This window comes from Macaca mulatta, chromosome 12, assembly GCF_049350105.2.
Source record: "Macaca mulatta isolate MMU2019108-1 chromosome 12, T2T-MMU8v2.0, whole genome shotgun sequence".
Taxonomy (NCBI): domain Eukaryota; kingdom Metazoa; phylum Chordata; class Mammalia; order Primates; family Cercopithecidae; genus Macaca; species Macaca mulatta.
In genome coordinates, this window is record NC_133417.1 from 15,831,414 (window position 1) to 15,853,206 (window position 21,793).

At 41.7% G+C, this 21,793-nt stretch overlaps 1 protein-coding gene and 1 pseudogene across 13 annotated transcripts in view; one reads left to right on the top strand and one right to left on the bottom strand.

The window, feature by feature from the left end:
• CLASP1 (cytoplasmic linker associated protein 1) overlaps window positions 1-21,793 on the top strand; it is a 312,280-nt gene that overhangs the window by 16,955 nt on the left and 273,532 nt on the right. The gene's annotated exons all lie outside the window — the stretch shown is intronic.
• On the bottom strand, window positions 9,960-12,074 carry LOC707182 (large ribosomal subunit protein eL8 pseudogene; annotated as a pseudogene). Its single transcript, XR_001438509.3, has one exon. The product of XR_001438509.3 is annotated as a large ribosomal subunit protein eL8 pseudogene (transcript).

Here is a 21,793-nt window from a genome sequence, read left to right on the forward strand (position 1 = left end):
TTACTAGACCTCTTTTGGGGTGGGGTAGGGAGACTGGAGGTGATGCAGAAAGGCTGTACACAAGGCATTAATGAGAAATGGACCTAAAAACAGAGAGTCTTTAATGAAACTGCTGACATTAAAATAAGAGCATTATTCTAGGGTATATCCTAGGTAATTACTAGAGATTGAACAAACTGTATAACTTGATCAAAATCTTCATTCAACAAACTTTGCTGTTATGCTTAAGGGCAGAGAGAAAGGCTGTTAAGCCTTGTTTCCAAGGAGCTCCATGCCTTAGAGGGAAGGCAGACGAGTAATGGTTATTATTCTGTGTATTAAGCGTGCTACTATGGGAAAACTGAAGAGGGATGGGATCCTAATCTGGGGCTGGGGAAAGAGATGTGGCCTCTTCCTGTTTTGGCCTGAAGGATGTGAGGCCGTGAGTCAGGTGCACACTCTCCTGGTGGGGTACTCTGGGGTCTGTTTCGTTGTCTTCCATTTTTGAGAGAGCAGTGTTGGCTGGGGACCTAGCTTGTCACCATAAGACAAGGAGATTGACTTTTGGCTATAGTAATGTCATGGTCTCATTTTGAGAAGTGGCCGCAGATAAGAGGCAAGAAAGCACTCTTGCTGAGAGAAGAAGGCTGTTTGAAACTAATGTGTTGTAGAGAGTCCTAAATATTGATGAAATCAGGACTCTAGTATTTTCAGATCCTTACTTGAATTATAAACTGGTCAGTGATTCAGTTTTGGAATTTGCAGGGCAGGGGTTAGACATTGTTCTTTTAGGAAACTTGTTGCTGTTGTGTTTGCTTCTGAATAGTGATGGCATTATTATTTTGAATTGTAGTTACAAGTTTATTATGTGCATTATTGAACATAGAAGTTTTAAGAAGGTATCTAAGGGATATATTTGTTTCTCTTTTTATTATGAGTGAATGTAAATGTATTATAGTTATATGAGAATTCGCTTCATCTTGCTCAAATTATCCAGAAGTGAGAAATAGGACTATTAGTTAAATGCATGAAATTTTAATATTATAGCTGTAGCCCAGGCTGGAGTGCAGTGACACCATCTCGGCTCACTGCAAGCTCTACCTCCCGGGTTCACGCCATTCTCCTGCCTCAGCCTCCCCAGTAGCTGGGACTGCAGGCGCCCACCACCGCGCCTGGCTAATTTTTTTGTATTTTTAGTAGAGACGGGGTTTCACCGTGTTAGCCAGGATGGTCTCGATCTCCTGACCTCGTGATCTGCCCGTCTTGGCCTCCCAAAGTGCTGGGATTACAGGCGTGAGCCACCACGCCTGGCCAACCAATGTTGTTAATTATATTCATGAAAAAAAAAAAGCCCATATATATATATATACACACCCATACATATATACATATATGCACACATACCTCCCTCCATTTTTGTACAGATCGTGGCTGATTATAGACTACTTTTGCATTTTGCTTTTTCTTTTCCTTTTTTTGGGACGGAGTGTCACTCTTGTTGCCCAGGCTGGAGTGCAATGGCATGATCTCGGCTCACTGCAACCTCCATCTCCCAGGTTCAAGTGATTCTTCTGCCTCAGCCTCCCAAGTAGCTAGGATTACAGGCATGTGCCACCATGCCTGGCTAATTTTGTATTTTTAGTAGAGATGGGGTTTCTCCATGTTGGTCAGGCTGGTCTTGAAATCCTGACCTCAGGTGATCCGCCCACCTTGGCCTCCCAAAGTGTTGGGTTTACAGGCATTAGCCACCGTGCCCAGCCGCATTTTGCTTTTTTGAAACTTAGTATATCTTGGAAATCATTCTACGTCAGTACATTAAAGACTTCCTCTTTTTTTTTAATGAATAGTATGACTGAATAGTATGCTGTTGCATGGCATATCATGATTTCCTGAGTCCTCTATTGATGAACATTTAGTTTTATCTAATCTTTTGCTTTTATAAACAATGCTGCAAAGAATAATTCTATAATATATTATTTTTGCACATATAGGAATAAATTCCCAGAAGTTCGACATTTTGGGTTAAAAGTTATGTGCCTTAACATTGATATAAATAGATGTTAGATATTCCCAGATTATTCACCTTGGAAGTTTTAATGAAATTCAGTGTGCAATATAGATACGTTTTTGTTTGTTTGTTTGTTTTTTGAGACAAAGCTCTATCGCCCAGGCTAGAGTACAGTGGCACCATCTTGGCTCACTGTAACCTCTGCCTCCTGGGCTCAAACCATTCCCCCATCTCAGCCTCCCAGGTAGGTGGGACTACAAGTGCATACTACCATGCCTGGCTGATTTTAATATTGTTTATTTTATTTATTTATTTAATTTAATTTTATTTGTTTTGAGATGGGATCTTCCTCTGTTGCCTGGGCTGGAGTGCAGTGTCGTGATCTCGGCTCACTGCAGCCTCCGCCTCCAGGGTTCAAACAGTTCTCCCACCTCAGCCTCCCGAGTAGCTGGGATTACATGGGCACGCCACCACACCTGGCTAATTTTTGCATTTTTACTAGAGACAAGGTTTCACCATGTTGACCAGCCTGGTCTGTAACTGTTGACCTCAGGTGATCCACCCGCCTCGGCCTCCCAAAGTGCTGAGATTACAGGTGTGAGCCACTGTGCCCGGCCTGATTTTTGTATTTTTTGTAGAGCTGGGGTCTCAGTGTGTAGCCCAGGCTATTCTCAAACTCATCAGCTCAAGTGATCCTCCCACCTTGGCCTCCCAAAGTGCTGGGATTACAGGTGTGAGCCACTGTGCCCGGCCTGCGATATGTATTTTAAAAATACATTTAAAAAATGTAATTTCAGGTCTGGCGTAGTGACTCATGCCTGTAATCCCAGCACTTTGGGAGGTTGAGGTGGGCAGATCACGCGGTCAAGAGATTGAGACCATCCTGGCTAACATGGTGAAACCCCGTCTCTACTAAAAATACAAAAATTATCTGGGCCTGGTGGCATGTGGCTGTAGTCCTAGCTACTTGGGAGGCTGAGGCAGGAGAATTGCTTGAACCCAGGAGGCGGAAGTTTCAGTAAGCCAAGATCGCAGCACTGCACTCCAGCCTGTGACAGAGCAAGACTCCATCTCAAAAAAAGTGAATAAATAAATAAATAATTTCAAAATGGTGCAGAAACATGTCATGTGTCATTTTTTGAGTGAAAACATGACCATAGTTCAGTGATCAAAGGCAAATTGGTCACTCTTCTCATTTCTTTCTTTTTTTTTGAGACATAGTTTCACTCTTATTGCCCAGGCTGGAGTGCAGTGGCAAGACTCAGCTCACTGCAACCTCTGCCTCCCGGGTTCAAGCGATTCTCCTGCCTCAGCCTCTTGAGTTGCTGGGATTACAGGCATCCACCACCATGCCTGGCTAATGTTTTTTATTTTTAGTAGAGACAGGGTTTCACCATGTTGGCCAGGCTGGTCTCAAACTCCTGACCTCAGGCAACCCACCCGCCTCGACCTCCCAAAGTGCTGGGATTATAGGCGTGAGCCACCTCGCCCGGCCTCTTCTCATTTCTTGTTTGCTTTTCTGTTTTGACTTGGCAAGAATTTTGTGACTGGACGAGGCAGGAATAAGTTTTGTTTCCTTGTAGGTGTTACCAATACTGCCTTCTAGAGATGAGTACTAGATACAGAAGATTTACTGAATAATTGCTTCTGTGTGTGTGTGTGTACGTGTGTGCACGTGTGTTTCTTTCTAATATGGTGATCTACCAAACTTTCTGTGGTTTTCAATACTTGTAGTAATGGATGATGATTGTGATATCAGGATTACAATTTGATTTAACTTTAAAAACAACTTTCTGGTATTTATTGGATAGATTATGATTTAACTAAAAAGAATAGGAATAGAGGCTGGGCGCAGTGGCTCATGCTTGTAATCCCAGCACTTTGGGAGGTGGAGGCGGATGGATCACTTGAGGTCAGGAGTTCGAGACCAGCCTGGCGAACATGGTGAAACCCTGTCTCTACTAAAAATGTAAAGTTAGCTGGGCATGGTAGTGTGCACCTGTAATCCCAGCTACTCAGGAGGCTGAGGCAGGAGAATAGCTTGAACCTGGGAGGCGAAGGTTGCGGTGAGCCGAGATCATGTCACTGCAGTCCAGCCTGGGTGACAAGAGGGAAAACACAGTATTAACATTTTGGTGTGTTCCCTTCCATATGTTTTCTATGCATGATGCATATAAATAAATACTTTTTAATTTTTTTTTTTTTTTTGAGATGGGGTTTCGCTCTTGTCACTCAGGCTAGAGTGCAGTGCCGCAGTCTTGGCTCACTGCAACCTCTGCCTGCTGGGTTCAAGTGATTCTCCTGCCTCAGTCTCTCAAGTACCTGGGATTACAGGTGCCCGCCACCACGCCCAGCTAATTTTTGTATTTTTAGTAGAGACGGGGTTTCACCATTTTGGCCAGGCTGGTCTCAGTTTCCTGACCTGAGGTGATCCTCTGGCCTCGGCCACCGAAAGTGCTGGGATTACAGCCGTGAGCCACTGCTCCTGGCCTAGTTTGCGTTTCTAATTGTTTTCTGGGTTGCTTTTTTCACTAAAATGATTGCAGATATCTTTACAGACCAATAAGAACAGATTATTTATTTATTTTTATTTATTTATTTATTTATTTATTTATTTTTTGAGACGGAGTCTCACTCTGTCACCCAGGCTGGAGTGCAGTGGTGCGATCTTGGCTCACTGCAAGCTCCGCCTCTTGGGTTCATACCATTCTCCTGCGTCAGCCTCCTGAGTAGCTGGGAATACAGGTGCCCACCACCACACCCGGCTAATTTTTTGTATTTTTAGTAGAGACGGGGTTTCACAGTGTTAGCCAGGATGGTCTCAATCTCCTGATCTCATGATCCGCCCCCCTCTGCCTCCCAAAGTACTGGGATTACAGGCTGAGCCACTGCGCCTGGCAAGAACAGATTTTTTATTATCATTCTTGGTAACTGCATGGTTTGCTGTTGTTTGGATGTCCTGTAATTTATTTCCCAATTCCCTATTCATTAACATTTAGGATTATTTCATTTAAAAAGGATGACCAAAATAAAGAAAGAAAAAAAAGAATTAAAAGAAAGGATGACCAGCTGCAGTGAACAACTTGATATGTTCAGTTTAGTATACCTTTTTTTTTTTTTGAGATGGAGTCTCGCTCTGTCAGGAGCCATGGCACCCAGCCCATTTTAGCATACTTGATAAATTATTTCCTTAGATGCATTCTTAGATTTGGACTGGTTGGATCAAGAGATGTTGCCAAATTGTCCTATATATTATTACTTTTTATTTTCATCAGCGGTACATTAAATTGTTTATTTGATTATATTCAATTACATTCCTTTTTTTTTGAGACAGGAGTTTTGTTCTGTCACCCAGGCTGGAGTGCAGTGGTGTGATCTTGACTCTGCAACCTCTGCCTCCCTAGTTCAAGCGATTCTCGTGCCACAGCATCGGGAGTAGCTGGGATGACAGGCATGCGCCACCACACCTGGCTAATATTTTTGTGTTTTTAGTAGAGACGGGGTTTCACGATGTTGGCAAGGCTGGTCTCGAATTCCTCACCTCAAGTGATCCACGCGCCTCAGGCTTCCAAAGTGCTGGGATTACAGGTGTAAGCCATCGTGCCTGGCCTCAATTACATTCTTAAGTGACCGTTTTTGAAAATGCAGGACTAGAGTGATGGTTAGGTCTTTTGATATTTTAAGGAAAACCATGTTAATGTTGAATAGGAATAAGTTTATGTTGGAAAAATATTGAGGCAATCACAACTCATTTTGAAAACCGAGCTGCTGTATGTAGTACAACCCAGTTTATACTAACATTGTTAAGGCACAGCTCTCTTTTTGCACTTTTCTTTTGGAATTTATTTTTTGTAAGTCCATAAAACATAACTATAAAAATTTCATTTTAGTAAAAGCAGTGTCTTTCTATAGCTTATCTGAGAAATATAGCAAATTTTTGTTAGGTATAAGCTTAGTAAAGTACAGACTTAAAAGTATATGAGCTTGAAATATGATTGAATAGTGGTAGACAGGGTATGAAATTTCACAGTATTTCATAGTATATGAAATTGTATACAGTGTATAAAATTGCTTATTTTATAGTATATGAAATTATCTTTTCAGTAGCCTTTGTCATTGCTCAGGTGACGTTCCACATTATTTTTCCCTGACAGGTCACTTAAATTGCATTGAAAGGGTTTGAAGTAACATAAGAAGATCTAAATTGTCAATGAATAAATGAATCTCTAAAGCCCAAAATGAAGTTCTCTTTCTTTAGCAGACACAGAGTTCCTTATCTTTGAAGGTTGTCTATGACTCTGCACATTTTCCTTGTCCATCAGATTCGTACTGAGGAGTATGAATCTTGCCTAAGCAAGGTAAATATGCTTGGATGGTGAGGGACAATAAGCAAGGCCTGCATTCTCATGCTCAGGTGCACCTAAAATGTAGCTTTATCTAGTGGTGCCCTTGTATTTGTTTCACTGTTGTAGCCTTTCTTTTATCCATGTTTGCTAAGGAATTACAAAAGTAGAGCCTTGCAGGAAAGCATCTTGATATACTGTGGTGGAATAGATTATTTACTTGTCTCTCTCTCTGCAGTGAACATGGAGCTTGTCGAGGGCAGTGCCTGGCAGATTGCCTGGTACATTAGGTACTCCATGAACTTAGGAAACTGGGACCAAGAGCCTTTTCATTTCATGTCTGTCTTTCCACTTTTTTCTTCTTTTGTTTTCTTTAACTACTTATTTTGAAATAATTATAGATTCATAAGCAGTTGCAAAAAATGTACGGGAGTTCATGTTTACCCTTCACCCAGTTTCCCCCAATGGTTACGCATATTTTGTTGTTTCTCCTCTTTTTCTTTCCGTACGTTTTCCTAGTTTTCCTCTCTTTTTCCTATTTTTGATCATGCTTTTGGCTCACCATTGGCATCTATGGGACGTCCTGAACTCTCTGAACTAAATGTTGCCGATTACTGTCCTAAGCTACTTATGGGAATGCATGTGATGGTTCTTTCTCTTCATTTATTCTTTGTGGATCACTTGCTCAGTATGTGGTGCTGGGCCAGGTACTAGTTGTTCCTCTATATTCAAGCTTTTTGGCTCTTATTTTGAGAACATTAAATATGGTGCATATATCTTTCTTTTGTAGGTCTTTTTCCTAAATGATATGTATGTCTAAAGTACTCAGAGATGTGTGTCTGTTTTTGGTGAGAAGAAGGAGCTGCATTTTGGTGAAAATAGCTCTGGATTTTGAGTTAGAAAGCAAAATTCAAATCTTGGTTCTGGCCAGGCGTGGTGGCTTACATCTGTAATCCCAGTGTTTTGGGAGGCCAGAGTGGGAGAATCACTTGAGGCCAGGAGTTCGAGACCAGCATGGGCAACATAGGAAGACCACATCTCTCTAAAACAAAACAAAACAAAAAAGGAATCGAAATCCTGGTTCTGTTTCATACTTGCTGTGTTACCCCAGAAGTCACTTTGCTTCTGAATCTTTTCTTCTCTGTAAAATAGGCATTATAATTATAATCTGACAGATTTTGTAGGGGATAGAGAAAGTAGCATTTGTATGATCACTCAACAAATTGGAAGGTACTGCTTCAAATATGAAGTAGCTATGCTTATTTTATTGATGAAATGAAAGGCAAGTTTTAAACTATTGGTGTATTAATTATTAATAGCTTGACTTCTTTATTCGGTAACGCAGAAAGACTTCTCTTGTTTTTTTAAATCCTCATCCTTCTTACACCTTCTGTCTTCACATTAAATACCCAGGACTTTAGGAGTTTTGTTTTTTTTCAACTGGGTATAACCTAGCTCCCTTGGGAAATTTGGGATGGCCATGTCAGCTGTCATACTATATCAAATGACATATCAGATTTCTCTTCTCTCTCTTTTTTTTTTTTTTTTTTTTTTTGAGATAGAGTCTTGCTCTGTCACCAGACTGGAATGCAGTGGTGCCATCTCAGCTCACTGCAGCCTCTGCCTCCTGGGTTGAAGCGATTCTCTTGCCTCAGCCTCCTGAGTAACTGGGACTGTAGGCACTGCCACCACGCCCAGCTAATTTTTGTATTTTTAGTAGAGATGAGGTTTCACCATGTTGGCCAGGATGATCTTCCCGCCTTGGCCTCCCAAAGTGCTAGGATTACAGTTGTGAGCCACCGGGCCTGGCCTGTTCTCTTACTTTCTTATTCACCTAAGTCTGGGGATTTTTCTGTTTCGTGAACCTCTTAGAAAATCTGTCAAGCAGGCTGGGCGCGGTGGCTCACGCCTGTAATGCTAGCACTTTGGGAGGCTGAGGCGGGCGGATCACCTGAGATCAGGAGTTCAAGACCAGCCTGGCCAACATGGTGAAACTCTGTCTCTACTGAAAATACAAAAATTAACCAGGCCTGGTGGTGGGTGTGTGTAATCCTAGCTACTTGGGAGGCTGAGGCAGGAGAATCGCTTGAACCTGGGAGGCGGGGGTTGCCGTGAGCCGAGATTGTGCCACTGCACTCCAGCCTGGATGACAGTGCGAGACTCCCTCTCAAAAAAAAAAAAAAAAAGAAAGAAAATCTCTCAAGCCAGCATATGTGCTCCTTTGTGCTTAGCTTTTTAGTGGATTTCACTGTTAGAAACCAACTATTCATGTGTTACCAGAAACATTTTTATTTTTGAAGGGAGACTTTCTTTTTATTTGTATATGCACATGGAGTACTTAGTATAGAAAGTCATAAAATGAAAATTTTAAAATTGAAATAATTGAGAATTTTTTTTTTTGTTTGTAAACCTGATCTAGATACAGGCAAACTTTTAAATCATTAAGGTACAAACATTTATAGAACACCCCTTCCAATAATAGTAGGATACACATTGTTCTGAAATACATATGGAACATTTCAGGATAGACCATATGTTATGCCATAAAACAAACCTCAATTAATTTAAAGGATGGAAATCATACTATGTTCTCTGACCATAATGAAATGAAATTAGATATCAATAACAGAAGGAAATTTGGGAAATTCAGAATATGTGAAAATTAAACTACACAAACTGAAATCACCAATGATTCAAAGAAAAAGCCACAGGAAAATTGGAAAATACTCTGAGATGAAGACAAAATATATCATATCATGATGATGATGGTTGCAAACAATGTGAATGTACTTTATACCACCGAATTAATTGTATGTTTAAAAATAGTTAAAATGGCAAATCTTTTTTTTTTTTTTTTTTTTTTTTTGAGATGGAGTCTCGCTCTGTCGCCCAGGCTGGAGTGCAGTGGCCGAATCTCAGCTCACTGCAAGCTCCGCCTCCCGGGTTCACGCCATTCTCCTGCCTCAGCCTCCCGAGTAGCTGGGACTACAGGCGCCCGCCACTGCGCCCGGCTAGTTTTTTTTTGTATGTTTTAGTAGAGACGGGGTTTCACCATGTTAGCCAGGATGGTCTCGATCTCCTGACCTCGTGATCCGCCCGCCTCGGCCTCCCAAAGTGCTGGGATTACAGGCTTGAGCCACTGCGCCCGGCCTAAAATGGCAAATCTTATGTATGTTTTGCCACAATTGAAAAAACAAAAACAAACAAAAAAACCCTGGGCTGGGTGCGGTGGCTCATATCTGTAATCCCAGCACTTTGGGAGGCCAAGGCAGGTGGATCACCTGAGGTCAGGAGTTCAAGACCAGCCTGGCCAACATGGCGAAACCCCATTCTACTAAAAATACAAAAAATTAGCTGGGCTGGGCGTGGTGGTGGGTGCCTATAATCCCAGCTACTTGGGAGGCTGAGGCAGGAGAATAGCTTGGACCCAGGAGGTGGAGGTTGCAGTGAGCCCAGATCACATGACTGCCCACTGCATTCCAGTCTGGGTGGCAGAGTGACACTCCATCTCAAAAAACAACAACAAGAGGAAAAAAAACCCTGCCACTCGTTTTTCAACAATGAATGTTTATTGAGGGCCTACTGTGCTTCATGCAAAAAACAAAGCAATGTATCATAAGCTAGGGGATACAGCAAAAGCATTTCCCAGAGGGAAATTTATAGCTATAAACGCTTGAATTAAGAAAAGAAGAAAGATGTCAAATCTTCCACCTTAAGAAACTAATAAAAGAAGAACACACTAAATCCAAAGCAAGCAGAAGGAATATAGTAATAAAAACTGGAATAGAAATAAATGAAATAGAGGGAAAAAAAAGTAGGGAAAATCAAACCAAAAATAGGTTCTGTGCAAAGATCAACAAAATGGACAAACCTTGAGCTAGATTAATAAATTAATAAAATGAGGAACGAAAGAAAGGACATCACTACTGACCTTACATGGAAATTAAAAAAGATTATAAGGAGATACTAGGAACCATTTTATGCCAACAAGTTAGATAACACATATGAGATGTATGCAGTCTTTGAAAGACGCTACTGAAATTGACTCGAAAAGAAATAAAGTCTTTTTTGTTTGTTTGAGATGGAGTCTTGCTCTGTCACTCAGGGTGGAGTGCAGTGGTACAATGGTGGCTCACTGCAGCGTTTGCCTCCTGGGTTCAAGCAATTCTCCTGCCTCAACCTCCCCAAAAATAGAAAATCTGAATAGACCAATAAAGTAAATAGATTGAATTAACAATAAAAAAGCCCCTCCCAAAAAAGCTTGGGTCCAGATAACTTCGCATTTTGTGATTCCACCAAATATTTAAAGAAGAATCAACACAAATTCTTCACACGCTCTTTCAAAATAAAGAAGAGGTGTTACTTTCCAGTTTATCCTGTGTGGACATTATTAGGCTGATACTAAAACCAGGCAAAGACATCAGAAGACAAGAAAACTACAGAACAGTATTCTTTATGGATGTAGGTGTAAAATACCTCAACAAAATACTTGCAAACTGAATATAGCAACATATCAGAAGAATTCTATACTGTAACCGAGTGGGAATTATCCCAGGAATGCAAAGTTGGCTTAATATCTGTAAATTAATGTAACATGCCATGTAATAGAATAAAGGGCAAGACCAACATGAACATCTCAATAGCGGCAGGAAAAACATTTGATTAAATCCAACATTGTTTCATGATAAAAAACATTCAACAAATTAGAAATGGAAGGGAACTTCCTCAGTGTGATAAACCATCTGTGAAAACCTACAGCTAATATCATACTTAATGATAAGACAGAATGCTGTCCTAAGATTAGGAACAAGACATATAGTCATTATAATTTTTAAAAATTTATATATATAGAGATTTTTTTTTGAAGGAAAATTTGTATTTTAATTATTTTTATGTACAGAAAACTCAACAGTGTACATTTAACGCAGCTTAGTGGCAAGTTCTTTAGCCTTTGCCTTTTCGAGCTTGGCGACACGAGCCACAGACTTGGGACCCAGGACATTGCTGCCCCAGTGACGGCGGATCTCATCGTATCTGTCGTTGTAATTGGTCCTGATAGCTTCCACCAGCTTAGCCAAAGCGTCTTTGTCTTCCGAGTTCACCTGTGTGAAGGCGACAGTGGTGCAGGTCTTCCTGTGGACTAGACGGCCCAGTCTGGCCTTCCCCTTGATAATGCAGTAAGGGACCCCCATGTTACGACACAGGGCAGGCAAGAAGACAACCAGCTCTCTGGGATCCACGTCATGTGCAATCATCACCAGCTGAGCCTTCTTGTTCTCCACCAAGGTGGTGACGGTGTTAACTCCTGCTCGAAGGACAGGTGGTCTCTTAGTGGGGACGTCCCCTTTGCCAGCAGCTTTCTTCTCGGCCCGGGCCAACAGCCTCTGCTTCTTCTCTTGCTTTGTCTCTGGTCTGTACTTGTGGGCCAGCTTAAGCAGCTGAGTAGCTATCTGGCGGTCCAGGGCCTGGGTGAACTGGTTAATAGCAGGAGGCACTTTCAGCCGCTTATAGAAGATGGCTCTCTGCCGCTGCAACCTGATATAGCGAGGCCATTTCACAAAGCGGGTGAGGTCTCTTTTGGGCTGGATGTCCTGTCCAGTGCCGAAATTCTTAGGCCTTTTCTCAAACAGGGGATTCACCACTTTCTTGGCCTCCTGCTTCTTCACGACAGCAGGGGCTGGAGCCACCTTCTTTCCCTTGGCCTTCTTTCCTTTCGGCATCTTGGGTAGCGGGAGGAGAGCTAGAGATATTTTTTATATAGATGGGGTTTTACTATGTTGCCCAGGCTGATCTCGAACTCCTGAGCTTAAGTGATCCACCCACCTCAGCCTCCCAAAGTGCTGGGATTATAGGTGTGAGCCACTGTGCCTGACCAAGACAGGTATAGTCTCTTTGACACTTAGCTTTAACATTGTATTGGAGGTTCTAGCCAAGACAATTAGGGAAGAAAAAGAAAGAAAAGGCATTCATATTGGAAAGGAAGTAAGATAATCTCTATTTGCAGATGGCATGATCTTGTATATAAAACATCTTAAGGAATGCACTATAAAATTGTTATAAGCTCCTCAAAGTTTCAGAATACAGGATCAATATACAGAAAGTAATTTTATTGTTATACATTTACAATGAATAATTCAAAAATGAAACCAAGGAAACAATTCCATTCACAATAGTGTCAAAAAGAATAAAACATTTGGGAATAAAGTTAACAAAAGAAGTGCAGAACTTACATTCCTTTTTTTTTTTTTTTTTGAGACAGGGTGTCACTCTTGTTGCCCATGCTTAAGTGCAGTAGCACAGTATCAGCTCACTACAAATTCTGCCTCCTGGGCTCAAGTGATCCTCCCACCTCAGCCTTCTGAGTAGTTGATACCAAAGGCGTATACCATCACACCTGGCTAATTTTTGTTTTTTTTAGAGACTAGGTTTCTCCATGTTGCCTGGGTTGGTCTCAAACTCCTGAATTCAAGCAATCCACCTGCCTCGACCTCCCAAAGTGCTGGAATTACAGGTGTAAGCCACTGTGCCTGGCCAGAACTTACATTCTGAACTGTAAAACATCATTGAAAGATCTAAATAAATGGAAAGATACTCTATGTTCAGGGATTGGAAGACTTATTATTGTTATGATGGTAATACTCCCCATATAGATTTAGCACAATCCCTATTAAAATTCCAGGCCAGGTGTGGTGGCTCATGCCTATAATCCCAGTGCTTTTGGCGGCCGAGGCGGGTGTGAGATCGAGAGTTCGAGACCAGCCTGACCAGTATGGTGAAACCCCATCTCTACTAAAAATACAAAAATTAACCAAGCGTGGTGGTGTGCGCCTGTAATCCCAGCTACTTGGGAGGCTGAGGCAGGAGAATTGTTTGAACCTGGGAGGCAAAGTTTGCAATGAGCCGAGATTGTGCCACTGCACTCCAGTCTGGGTGACAGAGTGAGACTCCGTCTCATAAACAAACAAACAAACAAACCCAGTTGCCTACTTTGCAGAAATTGATAAGCGGATCTTAAAACTCATGTAGAAATGCAAGGGACCCAGAATTGCCAAAACAATCTTGAAAAAAAAGTTGGAGGACTTTCATAACTTACTACAAAATTATAATAATTGAGACATCTGATACTGGCTTAAAGATAGACATATAGATCAATGCAATAGAATGAGAATCCAGAACTAAACCCTTCCATTTATGGTCAATTGATTTTCCACAAAGTGCAAGGACAATTAAGTGGAGAAAGAATATCTTTTTCAACAAATGATGGTGGTACAGGTGGATATCCACATAACAAAAAACGGAATTTGGATCCTTACCTCACTTATATATATAAATTCAGAATTCATCATAGACCTAAATGTCAGATCTGAAACAATAAAACTCAGGCTAAGCCTAGTGGGTCATACCTGTAATCCCAGCACTTTTGAGGCCAAGGTGGGAGGATCACTTGAGCCCAGGAATTCAAGACCAGCCTGGGCAACATAGCGAGATGCCATCTCTATTAAAAAAGAAAAAACAACTCTTAGAAGAAAACATGGTTGTAAATCTTCATGCCCTTGTATTAGACAATGGTTTCTTTTTTCTTCTTTTTTTGATATAGGGTCTCACTCTTGTCGCTGAGGCTAGGGTACAGTAGGGGAATTGCAGCTCACTGCAGCCTTGACTTCCTGCTGGGCTCAACGATCCTCCTACTTTAGCCTCCCGAGTGGCTGGGACTACAAGCATGTACCAGCTAATTGTTGAATTTTTTATAGAGATAGGGTTTGCCACATTGCCCAGGCTGGTCTCAAACTCGTGAGTCAAGCAATCTTCCTGTCTCGGCCTCCCAAACCTGCTGGGATTACAGGTGTGAGCCACCATGCCTGGCTTCTTCAGTATGACAGCTAAAACATAGGCACTAAAAGAAAAACAGATAAATTGATCTTCATTAAGACGGAATTTTTTTTTTTTTCAAATGGCACCATCAAGAAAATGAAGACATCCCAGAATGAGAAAAAGTATTTGCTTGTCATATATCTGATAAAGGACTTTTATCCAAAGTATATTTTAGAAATTCTTAAAATCAACGGTAAAAAGACACATAACCCAGTTAACAAATGAGCAGAGGATTTGATCAGATATTTCTCCAAAGAAGATATCCAAATGGCTAATACATCATGAAAAGAAGCTCAAGTCTAGGCTGATTACACCTGTAATCTCAGCACTTTGGGAGGCCAAGGTGGGTGGATTACTAGGTCAATAGATCCAAAATTTGGTTGGGTGTGGTGGCATGTACCTGTGGTCCCAACTACTCGGAATGCTGAGGTGGGAGAATTGCTTGAACCTGGGAGGCAGAGGTTGCAGTGAGCTGAGATCGTGCCACTGCACTCCAGCCTTGTGACAGAGCGAGACTTCATCTCAAAAAAAAAAAAAAAAAAAAAAAGGAAGGTCAGTATCCTTAGTCCTTAGATGAAAATCAAAAGCACAATTAGATGCCACTTTGATTATAGGTAATTTCTGATCCCTAATCAGGCATGTGCCACTGGTCCCGCTAATTCTGGATAATTTCTTTCTTTCTTTTTTTTTTGAGACGGAGTCTTGCTCTGTTGCCCAGGCTGGAGTGTAGTGGTGTGATTTTGGTTCACTGTGACCTCTGCCTCTGGGTTCAAGCAGTTCTCCCGCATCAACCTCCTGAGTAGCTGGGATTACAGGCATGCGCCACCACTCCCGGCTGCTTTTCGTATTTTTAGTAGAGACAGGGTTTCGCTCTGTTGGCCAGACTGGTCTTGAACTCCTGACCTTAGGTGACCCACCCACCTGGGCCTCCCAAAGTGCTGGGATTACAGACGTAAGCTACCGAGCCCGGCCCTGGATAATTTCTAACAGATATAAAAGTAAAGAGATTTTAACAAACCTTGGAATACCCATCCCCAAACTTCAGCAGTTCTCAGTGGATGTCCATCTTGTTTCATCTTTGGGGGAGTTTCAAGGAGTAGAAAAAAATAGAAGCAATTTTAATCCAATAGCCTAAATCTGCCACAGGAGGAGAAAAAATAGAATGAAACTGTGTTCTACTTTTACAGTTCACATTTAGGGAAAAATATATTTAAAATATCTGAGAGGATTTTAAAAATTTACTTTATTAAAATACTGGTGAAGGTAAGTTCTAATCACGAGTACCTTATCTGACACCTGTGTAGTATTTTTTCCTGTTATTTTCTGATGGCAAGTGTACTGTAATGCAGTGGCCTTTTTTTTTGTTGTTTGTTTTTACAGTTATTTGTGTTGACCAGCCTGTAGTATTTCACAACATGTTTTTATGGAAATAACTGATCTGCTAGCTCCATTTTCTTAGGAATTTTTTTCTTATTGTTTACTTCACTATATTCCCTAGTATTGAAAGGTAGGTTTCCCTCCACTATGAAATGATAGTGCCTGAGTTTTGAATACCATTTTTCTAGTTGTAATTATAAAAGTAATATGTATTCATCATAGAAAAAATTTGGAAAACACAGGAAAGCACAAAGATAAGATTAAGGAACCTGTAATTTTATCAGCTGAAAATTAACCAATGTTAATGATTTTATTTTGTTGTTCACGTGACCTGCCTTTTTAATGTAATGTGGTGAGCCTGAACCTTTTATTCATTTTGGTGCTTTTACATTGTGGTTGGGTTTTGTCGTAATTACATTGTAGTTAATCATTGTGCACACTGGAGTGAGGGATACAGAATGAGAGAAAATTAGTTTAACTTTGATTTTTTCCCTACTGCAGAATATTCTTGAATATACTTGAGTAATTCCAGCTTTTAATGTTCTTTCCAAGTTACACAATTACATATTCATCCAGTTTCTACATTCTCCAGTTCAGAGATGACTTGTATAGATTTCCCTGCAAGACCAAAGCACTGTTGACTTTTGGTGCTAGAAATTGACTGTTGGGTCTTATCTCTGTCCAGTCTTTCTGTTGTATGCCTGACTGGTATTTTATAGGCTTTTTGATAATTATTTCATCTTCTTAGTATCTAGAATTACAGAGCTCTAGAGAGCTCTAGTAGAATTTCTAGTATTTGTTAATTGAAATAAAAACATCAAACTAAGAATTTCGAAGCACTTTTTATATTATTTTTGCGTTAAAAATTCATAATACATTCATAATGCATAAAGGTAAGCTTGAAAATATGAATACTTTCTCAGTATTGAAACATGAATATGAATATTTTGTCTGTATAGGAATTCTTGGTGTATGTATGGAATAATTATCAGACATCCTTTTAATAACTTTCCCCTTTCAGCCCAGGAGTGGGGATCGGTAATGTTTACAGGTTGGGAACCAGTTCTGTGATCTTTCTAGATTGCTTGTTTCCTCTGAACAGGCCACACACTCTTGCGTCTGTGCTTTGTCCATACGTATTTGCACATTCCTTTTACCTGTAATGTTTTCTGCCTTCTCCCTTACCTCTACTTCTAAGAAAGAATGGAACTCAACTTAAGACTGCCAGTGACTGTTTGTCCTTTGATTTTCAGCCCGAGCAAACTTTATTCTTTGGACAAGTATTTCTGGAGTACCTTGTTTGCAACAGGCATTATAGGCATTAGGTGAACAAAATAAATTAAGTACCTACCTTCTTGAGCCTGACAGTCCTGTTGGGAAATCAGACAGAAAATACGTGATAGAATTGCACCTTAAATGCTTGAAAGTAGAGAACAGCATGCAGTGACAAGGGAGTACCCCTAGAATGGCCTTCCAGTGGGTCTCTGAGGAGACAGCATTTAAGCTGAAGTCTGAAAGATGAAAAAGAGGTAGCTGGGCCAATATAGGTGTAAGGAGAGTTTTTGGCAGAAGGAACAACATAAGCAATAGCCCTCTGAAGTAGTAAAGAGTTTGGAACCAAAAGGAGGCCAGTGTATATGACAGAGCCCAGAGGTATTTGGCTTGGAGATACAAATTTGGGAGACATCGGTTTATCGGCATGGGAATGGACGCTGGTTATTTTGGAGTGAGCAGCATGAGGGGACAAGAGGCACTGGACTGAGCCCACCAACAGAGATCTGGAAGGTGGGTAGAGATGAGAGATGGTTTAGTAGATGCAACCAGAGAAGTAGCAAGAAGGCATAAACATTTATTTTCACACAAGTAGGGAATTTTTCAAGAAGGAAGGGGAGATCAACTTTGGATTGCTGCTGAGGGGTGCAGTTTGTTAAGTACAGAAAAGTCTTCCTTGGATTTGCCAACATGGCTGTCATTGGTGATCCTGATAAGAGCTACTCTTGTGGAGTGAGCGAGTGGAGCCAGATCAGAGGGTCTATGGAGGGGACAGGAAGTGCATCAGTGGAGCTGGCTGGTGTAGACAACGGCTTAAAGAAGCTTCACTGTTGATGGTGTCATTGATGAAAGGCATGTGAGCTCAAGAGAGGGCCTTTGTAAGATGAGTGATTTAGAGGACATTTACAAGCTGCTGGGAATGAGCTAGCAGAGGAGAGATTGCTGATTCCTGGGAGTAGACAACTGGAAGGTCAAAGGTCTGAGGAGGCAGAAAGGAGGAGTTGTTGTCATCTGTGTGGGTGCTGAAACCATTAAGGAAGCTGAGAGGAGATAGGGAGGGAGTCAGGGAGGCTGGAGTGTGAGTCTGCAGTGGAAGACAGGGAAGGACCTGTGACTGACAGATGAGAGCCAGGGCTGCCCCAGTGCTGAGCTCCCAGTGCTGAGCTGCGTGGTGCTTAGTTGATAGGTGCAGTGCCCCATCCTTGCAATTCCTGATTGAAGCATTACTGAGTTCCCTTAGGCAGTTTTATCTTCCTTTCTCTTCTACCTACAGCACCTTCTGCAGACTTCTGGTTTAAGACTTGTCCACATACTATTTTGACTGTTTGTGTTTGTCTCTTTCTTCTTTCAGACAGTGACCTTCTTGAAGGCCTTGATGAAGTCTTTACTTTCTGTGATTTTTAGTAGTTAGCATAGTTCAATACCTGTCAGAGTAAATGCTTGCTCACTGAGTGAATGTGTGGGCCTCAAAATGAGTGGGACAGTGGGAGGGAGAAAAAAGAGAAGGAAAGGACAGAAGGAACAGGTAGACTAAGAACAGACTTCCTGCTGGCAGGGCATGGCAGCGCATCTGTCTTTCTTCGTTTTCTTTTCTTTTTTTTTTTTTTTTTTTTTTTTGAGACGGAGTCTCGCTCTGTCGCCCGGGCTGGAGTGCTGTGGCCAGATCTCAGCTCAGTGCAAGCTCCGACTCCCGGGTTTACGCCATTCTCCTGCCTCAGCCTCCCGAGTAGCTGGGACTACAGGCGCCTGCCACCTCGCTCGGCTAGTTTTTTGTATTTTTTAGTAGAGACGGGGTTTCACCGGGTTAGCCAGGATGGTCTCGATCTCCTGACCTCGTGATCCGCCCGTCTCGGCCTCCCAAAGTGCTGGGATTACAGGCTTGAGCCACCGCGCCCGGCCTCTTTCTTCGTTTTCAATCATATTATAATTGTTGCAGAAATCATCCTAATGCAAAAAAGCTTGTCTTATTGATAGAAACGTGCTGACTTAGTGTGAGTAAATCCTGCTAATTTCTGGCTTTAAACTATCATACCTTCTTTCTGGCATGAAACTATCATACCTTCTTCCAGAATTGGCTTTAAATTATCATACCCTCTTTCAATCCTATTTTCCGGGGAGATTTTGTTTTTTAAATTTTTTGAGACAGAGTTTTGCTCTTTGTTGCCCAAGCTGGAGTGCAGTGGTGCAATCTCCGCTCACTGCAACCTCTGCCTCCCAGGTTCAAGTGATTCTCTTGTCTCAGACTCCCGAGTAGCTGGGATTACAGGTGCCTGCCACCATGCTAATTTTTGTATTTTTAGTAGAGATGGGGTTTCACCGTGTTGGCCAGGCTGGTCTCGAACTCCTGACCTCAGGTGATCCACCTGCTCTCGCCACCCAAAGTGTTGAGATTACAGGCGTGAGCCACCGCAACTGACCCCAGGGAGATTTTTTAATGTGGTTATTGATTTATTGGTGCTGGTAATTTAATTCCTTCTTGATACTTTCATATGGAATATTATTTTATTAAGGCTTCTTGAACTCCTTATTTATGATTTGACTTCATGTTTCTTAATTTTCTCCGTCTTATGCCCCACATGCTGTAGCTGAGACATTTTCATGTTTCAGTTAGTAAATGCCCATGCTTTGAACTTTCAGTGGAGTTTGTAGTATAGTGAAAAGAACACAAACTTTGGGGCCAGGCAGCTCTGGTTTTGAATTATTGCTTGACAGTTGTTTTAAAACCTTAGGCAGGTTTTTTGGTTTTTGTTATTTATTTATTTATTTATTTTATTCTTATTTTCTGAGACAGAGTCTTGCCTTGCCACCCAGGCTGGAGTGCAGTGGCACGATCTTGGCTCACCGCAACTTCTGCCTCCCGGGTTCAAGCGATTCTCCTGTCTCAGCCTCTTGAGTAGCTGGGATTACAAGTGTGTGCCACTACACCCTGCTAATTTCTATATTTTTAGTGGAGACAGGATTTCATCATGTTGGCCAGGCTGGTCTCAAACTTCTGCCCCCCTCGGCCTCTCAAAGTGCTGGGATTACAGGTGTGAGCCACCACGCCTGGCCTGTTTTTGTTTTTTTAACCTTTCTGAGTTGCAGTTCTGTATCTTCAAAATGAGAATAATAATGCCTACTTATCTCACAGGTATATCACTGTGTCTGCCTTACCACACTTCACCTCCCTCATTTTGCTTATGCTGTTTTTCCTTAAGTGCCATAAGTATTTTTTTTGTTTGTTTTTGTTTTTTTGAGATGGAGTCTCATTCCCGTTACACTAGCTGGAGTGCAGTTTTGTGATCTCGGCTCACTGCAACCTCCACCTCCCGGGTTCAAGCGATTCTCCTTCCTCAGCCGCCCAAGTAGCTGGGATTACAGGCATGTGCCACTATGCCTGGCTAATTTTTGTATTTTTAGTAGAGATGGGGTTTCGCCATGTTGGCCAGGCTGGTCTCGAACTCCTGACCTCAGGTGATCTGCCTGCCTTGGCCTCCCAAAGTGCTGGGATTCCAGGTGTGAGCCACTGGGCCTGGCCACCATAACTATTGAATGCACATCCTAGCCACATTTTAACACAAAGCTTAAGCTGAATCTTGTTTATATAGTTTTGACTTGGTCATTCCAAGCCTTCTTAAGCCATTCCTTCCTCTAAAATTTTCATAGTACTTATTCATATTCCTTATTTGGCAGGTGCAGTATTTTACTCGTTAAAGCTACCAATTATCCATCTTGTGTTTGTGTTGACCTCCGACATTGATAAGCCTTTTGTGTGTATGTATGTCTTGTCCTCTCCAAGTATGTTGGAAGCTCTTTCAAGTGACGTCATAGACTTATTTCTTTAGTATATTCTATAGTGAGATTTTATATTTGATAAGTTGATGAGTAAATAAAAGTGATTGAGATAGACTGGTAATGGATAAACAGGGTATGTGAATATATTCACTCCATCCATTTATTCATTCTACAAATATCCATTGCGTACATATGTGTTAGATTGAAAAACATGTCACAGTATTTTGTAGCTCCTCCTATTGATTGGTAGAATCCATTTCCTCACACTTTTTTGTTTGTTTGTTTGTTTGTTTTTTGTTTTTGAGACAAGAGTCTCACTGTGTCGCCCAGACTGGAGTGCAGTGGTGTGATCTCAGCTCACCACAACCTCTGCTTCCTAGGCTCAAGTGATTCTCCTGCCTCAGCCTCTCGAGTAGCTGGGATTACAGGTGCGCACCACCACGCCTGGCTAGTTTTTAGTAGAGATGGGGTTTCACCATGTGGACTAGGCTGGTCTCGAACTCCTGACCTCAGGTGATCCACCTGCCTTGGCCTCCCAAAGTGCTGGGATTACAGGCATGAGCCACCGCGCCCAGCTTCCCCACACTTTCATTGTGAACTGGCCTTGTGACTTGCTTTTACCAATAGATTGTGGCAGAAGTAACATGCGAGTTGTGGATCTCAGGCCTCAGGAGGCCTGGTAGCCTCCCCCTTTGCCATCTTGGAGTGCTCCAGCCACTACATGATGAACTCTAGGCTGTGCCACTGAAAGGTTACAGATCATGTGTGGAGAGAGGCCCAGCCAAAAGCCAGCACCAGAGTCCCAGACATGTGAGTGACACCACTGTAGAGCCTTCAGCTGCAGTAAAAATGCCAAATGACTCAGCTGCATGAATAATCCCAGGAAAGGCTAGCACAGGATCTTCCCAGCTGACCCCAGCCACCTCGTAGACTTATGAGAAATATTAATTCATGATTGTTTTAAGCTACTAAGTATAAATGGTCCGACTTTTAATTTCTTACAAAGAAGTCTACAGTAGATTAAAAAAGTTGTCAGAGCTTATGGTTGATTCTGTTCTTCTTTCCATCCCCCATTGTTAATAGTTCTTTACTGATAGTGTGTGTAAGTGCCACAGGTAGATATGGTAATTAAGGGGCTGGAGATAGGTGCTGTTTATTTTTTTTTTTA